Raw genomic sequence first — 7,500 nt, forward strand, 5'->3', positions numbered from 1 at the left:
TGCGTGTACATGTACGTGTGCGTACGCGTGTATCAACATGACTTCAGGTTACACAGCAAAAATGCTACCGACCGCAGAATGTAATAAAACTGCGATATTAACCCCTTGGGGAAACACGCCAGCGCGCCACCCGCTCGCCCCCTATCGCCTGAGGGTGCGCAGGAATCATGTTGCTCGTGACGCTAATATCTATCCTGGATCGATGTTATCATATCGACATCTCATTAACACCACAATCTAATTCAATGTTTTGGTTTTCTCTTATATCACGGTTTAGTTTATAGCTACGACGTTAAAAATGTGATTTTCCGATGTCGAAACTTAAATCATTATATTATATTCTTTACAGCTTTACGTGTTTAGCGTGGAGAGTACAGCATCCGAAATGAAATACCGACCGTTTTGTACTTAAACCAGAATGCATACTAGAACTAATGAAAATACAGACGGCACAAAATTCATTTATGAAATCGCATCCACAAGTTTAATACCGAGCGGAAAGAACATGGACATACAAACGTATAAAGGGAGAAAAAGCGAGCATGAATATAAGGCGAGCGAGTCATGTAAACTGGTTAAGTCGAGTAAGACACACTTTTGGAACCGCTTTTACTCTGATCCGGAGCGCTTCGTAAAGCTGCCTTCCATCCCCTCCGCGAGCTTACCTTATTCGCCCCTCGATAGGTCGCCCTCGGAGTTCGAATAACAACTGCGATCGTGTGTCCTCCTTTCGGCCTGGTTACCTGATCTCTTCAAGGGTCACGGCGAGGCTCCAAAGTGGGTCAGGCCGTTTCCTTGGGTTACTGCATCTTCCAGAACTCTGAGTCTCCCGCAAGCAATCATTCAAGTTTTTTTTCATTAAGACGCTGACCCAACTGTGCGAATCTTCTAATCACTTGTTTCGGAACTTGGCGGAAGTTTGATCACTTACCAGGCAAATATCTTCAAACGTAGCTTGGCCTTATGCCGGTTTATGCCGGTTTTGTGGTGGGATAGAACCTGCTGACCATTTTTTTTTTTTTTACTAATTCATGTATTCATGCTCATTATGCTAATAAGAGGGGTCTTAATGACCCAACACTTAATGAACAAACGCCAGTTATCCTAGCCCACATGTCTATCTGTCTGGTAAGTATCTGCGCCAATCAGGGATGCCGCACGATAATCACCAAGTACTTGATTGTCAGCAGGCCGCCAGCAGGCCGCCAGCAAGCACAAAGCCGCCCACACCTTAAATAGGACTTTCCACCACCTTAGCACCCGCTCCCTTTCGCTTGATCAGGCACAGACACCTCTCCCCTGGCCAACCGAACCTTTGATACCGCCCCCTCCCTTCCCCTCCCCGTGGCGCCCCCAACCCTCCAGCCCCCTCGCTCCACCCTCTCCCTGGTCCGCACCCGCCGCGGGGTCGGCTTCGCGAGGTGCTTCTGCCCCCCTGGCTTAAGGCGCCACGTAAGCCCTCGCCCTCGCCTGCCCCACGTGTGCTTGAGTCTCTTTCGCCGAGCTTGCATGTTAACGGCGCTTAATGAAATTGACGGCAAAGTCCCATGCTCACTCCCAGTCCTTTTAAGCTAATTACTCCTGCGAGGCTATCTTGCTATGTAGCCCTAACGCACTCGGGCTACATGCTCGAGGCGCTTACCCTGAAGCTATGTAAGAAACTTTTAAGACTGCGTAAGAATGTACTTTACATACCGGTACCTACATAATCCTCTGACAGGATATGACATACGGGCCTAATGAAGTCGGTGGACTAAAATAATCATGTAGGCCTACTGACAACAGGATATCCGTTTGAAGTGAGTAAATAAGGTGTATGTATATTTATGTATATGTATATGTATACAAATATATATATATATATATATATATATATATATATATATATATATACATACACACACAACTATATATAATATATAATATATATATATAATATATAATATATATATAATTTATACAAGGACATTACGAAAGATTTGAATTAATTTGTCAAAGTGGTAATGCTCGATAATTATCCCAGGGCATGCACATTTAGCCATGCACGTGTGTGTGCGTTTCAATAATATACAAAAACACACACACACACACACATAGATGCATAAATATTATATATATATACATATATGCATGTATAGATACATATATACATATATATACATTTTATATACATAGATATATATGTGTGTGTGTATATATATATATATATATATATATATATATATATATATTATATATATATATTATATATTATATATATACACACATATGTGTGTGTGTGTGTCAAATATTATATATTATATATATTATAAATAATCATAAATACATATCATAAATATCATATATACATTATATATTATTTATATACTCTCTCTCTCTCTCCCTCTCCCTCTCCCTCTCCCCCTGTCTATTTATATACATTATATATATATATATATATATATATATATATATATATATATATATATATATATATATATATATATATATACATATATATATACATATATATATACATATATATATACATATATATATATATATCTATATAAAATATATATATATATAATATATATAATATATATAATATATATATAATATATATATATAAATAGAAATAGAAATATATATATATATACATATATATATACATATATATATATATATATATATATATATATATATATATGCAGTAACCAGACATAAGCATATATGGATAAATGTACATATCCACATAAATATACAAAAAATACACACTGTGTAGGTCTGTAGTGTGTGAGCGTGTATGTACTTCACATACAAAGCTCGTTCGACCCGAGTCAGGCCACCTGTCTATTCCCTCCGTCCATCTACCCCCCCCCCCCCAGCCTATCCTTTCGCCGGCGTCGGAAGCGTCCCAAATCCCGTCACCGCGTCTTCGGTGTCACGCGGCGCCACTCGTTACTCGGGCCCGACCTGTGACCATCGTAATGCCGAGGCCCGTTACTCGGGGCGAGTCCCGTTAGGCGCGGTTTACTCAGGGTTGACACAAGCACTCTGGCTCGGGATTCACGGGTCCGAGTCCAGGGAGATTTACGACACGCATCAATGGAGAGCTCCCTGTCGGGGGATTGTGATTTACGAGCGTGTGAAGGGGCTGAGTATATTCAGTCTGACAGGCTTTGATGTGCTACTGTCAACCTTATCAAAAGAGTAAACTCCTTTTTTTGGTCTACTGGCGGATTTCAATTTCCTTAAAATAACAGAAAGAGAAACACGGGCCGGACAGGAGCGCAAAACGACGCTGCCGCCGTCCTTGACCCAATGCCTGAGAACTTGTCAGACTGCGAGGTGTAAACACTCGACCCGACCGAGAACATCGTCCGTTGATTTTTCAGCCTCCTTGAGCTATTTCCGGAATGGCCCAAGCACGAGTGTCTTTCCTCGGCCCGAGTGTCACCATGGTCACAGCGCCCGCGAGCCGTCACACGAGTCCAGTCGCCGCCCGCAAATCGATACCACATTATTAAAATATCACTCAAGAGGCGGGTGGGTCGGGGGAGACCCAGCCCGCCACCAACACAGCAGGATAACAAACACACTTGTCCTTCACGGAGGACTCCCAAGGACCTGCAGCCCCAGCGAGCGCTTCCCCCGACGCAGCCCGCGCCAGCACGCCTCCCTCGCACCACCGCCTTCGTAGTCGTCAATAACGACTCTATCACGCTTCCAGTCTCTGCTTCTTCCTCCCCACACGACCCGCTGGGACGTCGCCTGATTGTCCCTGAAGCCCCGACGGCGACGTGTTCCTGTTTCACTTCCCAACTGCTTCCTCTCGTTGGACGCATGCCACACCGTCGCACGAAGGTATTCACGATTTCAATTTTTCTTTTCGGGCCCTGCTAATGATTTTCTCGAAGACGCGCCCATCACAAGAGGTGGGAAGCCGTGAATTTACGTTATCGAAATAAAGACGATTCATTCTGATTTTGGCAAAAACAAACAACACATGACTCACTGCAGTAATCGCGGGAAGGTTGAAAGAGTCAAATCCGAGAGAGCCGACGAGAGTACCTCAACGGCCGAGCGCCAGGCAAACACTGAACACGCTGTCTGGGGACTCTGGTCCCGCATCCAGCCGCACACTCGACGATGACGTCACACCAGACTAGCCAATGGGGTGTCGGATCGGTCAAAACAAAACTGACGTCACTACATTCGGATCAATCAGAGATGGGAAGCAAAAAACAAGGATTTTTCCCCCTTAGTCTTTCCTTTGGTGCCAGTAAAATGACCTTTGATGATGTTTACGACATAACAGTCAAATTTTCACCTCCGTCAGTCTGGCAACTCGCGATAATCCGCTAGCGCAAAGCGTGCCAGACACTCCATGATTAGCGCAGGAAAATAACGGTCGAAGGAAGTAAACAATGATTCGCGGTTTCGCGGCAAATGAAAAAAAATAGTGCCAACAAGTCATCGCTCAAGCTATTAGCCTCAGAGCGATCGCAAATAACGAGGCGCTTACAAAAAAGACGCTAGGAAACAGAAGCCATGCCAAGGCGAGAACTGGCGGGAGAGAAGGCGATATAATAGCCTACATATGCCTAGCCGATACCGTTGATCACGCAAGCCCCCCCCCCAACCCCCCGTCACAGATTTTAAAATGGCGGCACGTCAGACGTATACGCTCAACACTGAAAATGTCGACTATTTCAGGCAAACAGGAGCAGTGCCATCTTGGGTACGAAGCGCGTGCCAAGCGTGTGATCTCTGGCTTCGATATAGTTGTGAACTCCTTGAACTTTACACACGCCCCACCCCGCCCACACCTGCTCTCTCCGCCCATCTCATCTCTACGTTTCTAAGTTGTGTCCTCTTCCATCCTTGGCGCTGATTCTGCCTGTTCAAGGTTAGTCGCACAACTCACTCACTCACTCTCTCTCTCTCTCTCTCTCTCTCTCTCTCTCTCTCTCTCTCTCTCTCTCTCTCTCTCTCTCTCTCTCTCTCTCTCTCTCCTCTCTCTCTCTCCTCTCTCTCCCTCTCTCTCCTCTCTCTCCTCTCTCTCTCTCTCTCTCTCTCTCTCCTCTCCCTCTCCCTCTCCTCTCCTCCCTCTCCTCTCCCTCTCCCTCTCCCTCTCCTCTCCTCTTCCTCTCCCTCTCCCTCTTCCCTCTCCTCTTCCTCTTCCTCTTCCTCTTCCTCTCTCCTCTCCTCTCTTCCTCTCTCTCCCTCTTCCTCTCTCTCCCTCTCTCCCCTCTTCCTCTCTCTCTCTCTCCCTCTTCCTCTCTCTCTCTCTCTCCCTCTTCCTCTTCCTCTCCTCTCTCTCCCTCTTCCTCTTCCTCTCTCTCTCCCTCTTCCTCTTCCTCTCTCTCCTCTTCCTCTTCCTCTCTCTCTCCCTCTTCCTCTTCCTCTCTCTCTCCCTGTTCCTCTTCCTCTCTCTCTCCCTCTTCCTCTTCCTCTCTCTCTCCCTCTTCCTCTTCCTCTCTCTCTCCCTCTTCCTCTTCCTCTCTCTCTCCCTCTTCCTCTTCCTCTCTCTCTCCCTCTTCCTCTCTCTCTCCCTCTTCCTCTCTCTCTCCCTCTTCCTCTCTCTCTCCCTCTTCCTCTCTCTCTCCCTCTTCCTCTTCCTCTCTCTCTCTCCCTCTTCCTCTTCCTCTCTCTCTCCCTCTTCCTCTCTCTCTCCCTCTTCCTCTTCCTCTCTCTCTCCCTCTTCCTCTTCCTCTCTCTCTCCCTCTTCCTCTTCCTCTCTCTCTCCCTCTTCCTCTTCCTCTCTCTCTTCCTCTTCCTCTTCCTCTTCCTCTCTCTCTTCCTCTTCCTCTTCCTCTCTCTCTTCCTCTTCCTCTTCCTCTCTCTCTCCCTCTTCCTCTTCCTCTCTCTCTCCCTCTTCCTCTTCCTCTCTCTCTCCCTCTTCCTCTTCCTCTCTCTCTCCCTCTTCCTCTTCCTCTCTCTCTCCCTCTTCCTCTTCCTCTCTCTCTCCCTCTTCCTCTTCCTCTCTCTCTCCCTCTTCCTCTTCCTCTCTCTCTCCCTCTTCCTCTTCCTCTCTCTCTCCCTCTTCCTCTTCCTCTCTCTCTCCCTCTTCCTCTTCCTCTCTCTCTCCCTCTTCCTCTTCCTCTCTCTCTCCCTCTTCCTCTTCCTCTCTCTCTCCCTCTTCCTCTTCCTCTCTCTCTCCCTCTTCCTCTTCCTCTCTCTCTCCCTCTTCCTCTTCCTCTCTCTCTCCCTCTTCCTCTCTCTCTCCCTCTTCCTCTTCCTCTCTCTCTCCCTCTTCCTCTTCCTCTCTCTCTCCCTCTTCCTCTTCCTCTCTCTCTCCCTCTTCCTCTTCCTCTCTCTCTCCCCTCTCTCCTCTTCCTCTCTCCTCTCTCTCACTCTTTCTCTTCCTCTCTCTCTCCCTCTTCCTCTTCCTCTCTCTCTCCCTCTTCCTCTTCCTCTCTCTCTCCCTCTTCCTCTTCCTCTCTCTCTCCCTCTTCCTCTTCCTCTCCTCTCTCCTCTTCCTCTTCCTCTCTCTCTCCCTCTTCCTCTTCCTCTCTGTCTCCCTCTCCCGCTCTTCCTCTTCCTCTCTCCCTCTCCCACTCTTCATCTTCCTCTCTCCCTCTCCCACTCTTCATATTCCTCTCTCCCTCTCCCACTCTTCATCTTCCTCTCTCCCTCTCCCACTCTTCATCTTCCTCTCTCCCTCTTCCTCTTCCTCTTCCTCTCTCTCTCCTTCCTCTTCCTCTTCCTCTTCCTCTCTCTCTCCTTCCTCTTCCTCTTCCTCTCTCTCTCCTTCCTCTTCCTCTTCCTCTCTCTCTCCTTCCTCTTCCTCTTCCTCTCTCTCTCCTTCCTCTTCCTCTTCCTCTCTCTCTCCTCTTCCATACTTCCTCTCTCTCTCTCTCTTCCTCTTCCTCTCTCTCTCCCTCTCTCCTCTTCCTCTCTCTCTCTCCCCTCCTCTTCTTCCTGTCTCTCTTCCTCTTCCTCTCTCTCTCCCTCACCCTCTTCCTCTTCCTCTCTCTCTCCCTCACCCTCTTCCTCTTCCTCTCTCTCTCCCTCACCCTCTTCCTCTTCCTCTCTCTCTCCCTCACCCTCTTCCTCTTCCTCCCTCACCCTCTTCCTCTTCCTCTCTCTCTCCCTTTCCCTCTCCCTCTCCCTCTCCCTCTCCCTCTCCCTCTCCCTCTCCCTCTCCCTCTCCCTCTTCCTCTCTCTTTCTCTCTCTCTCTCTCGCTCTCTCTGCCTCTCTCTCTCTCCTCTCTCTGCCTCTCTCTCTCTCCTCTCTCTCTCTCTCTCTCCCTCCCTTCCTCCTTCCCTCCCTCCCTCCCTTCCTCCTTCCCTCACTCCCTCCCTTCCTCCTCTTCCCTTCTCCCTCCCTCCTCCTCCCTCCCTTCCTTCCTCCTTCTCCTCCCTCCTTCCCCTCTCTTCCCCTCCCTCCCTCCTTCCCTTCCTCCCTCCCTCCTTCCTTCCCCGCCTTCCTCCCTCCCTCCCTCCTTCCCTCCCTCCTCCCTCCCTCCTTCCCTTCCTCCCTCCCTCCCTCTCCCTACCTCCCACCCTACCTCC

The 7,500-nt window shown here is 48.2% G+C and overlaps 1 protein-coding gene across 4 annotated transcripts in view; it reads right to left on the minus strand.

Annotated features, from left to right (window-relative positions):
* LOC113822383 (hexosaminidase D) overlaps window positions 1-7,500 on the minus strand; it is a 173,916-nt gene that overhangs the window by 89,596 nt on the left and 76,820 nt on the right. For 3 of the 4 annotated variants that reach the window (XM_070134124.1, XM_070134122.1, XM_070134121.1), the window contains exon 1: window positions 3,998-4,130. The exons of the other annotated variant lie outside the window; for it this stretch is intronic. The gene's annotated coding sequence lies outside the window, so the exon portion shown is untranslated. Of the gene's footprint in view, window positions 1-3,997; window positions 4,131-7,500 lie in introns of those variants that run through there. 4 annotated transcript variants of the gene reach the window in all.

This window comes from Penaeus vannamei, chromosome 19 (genome assembly GCF_042767895.1).
Source record: "Penaeus vannamei isolate JL-2024 chromosome 19, ASM4276789v1, whole genome shotgun sequence".
Lineage (NCBI taxonomy): Eukaryota > Metazoa > Arthropoda > Malacostraca > Decapoda > Penaeidae > Penaeus > Penaeus vannamei.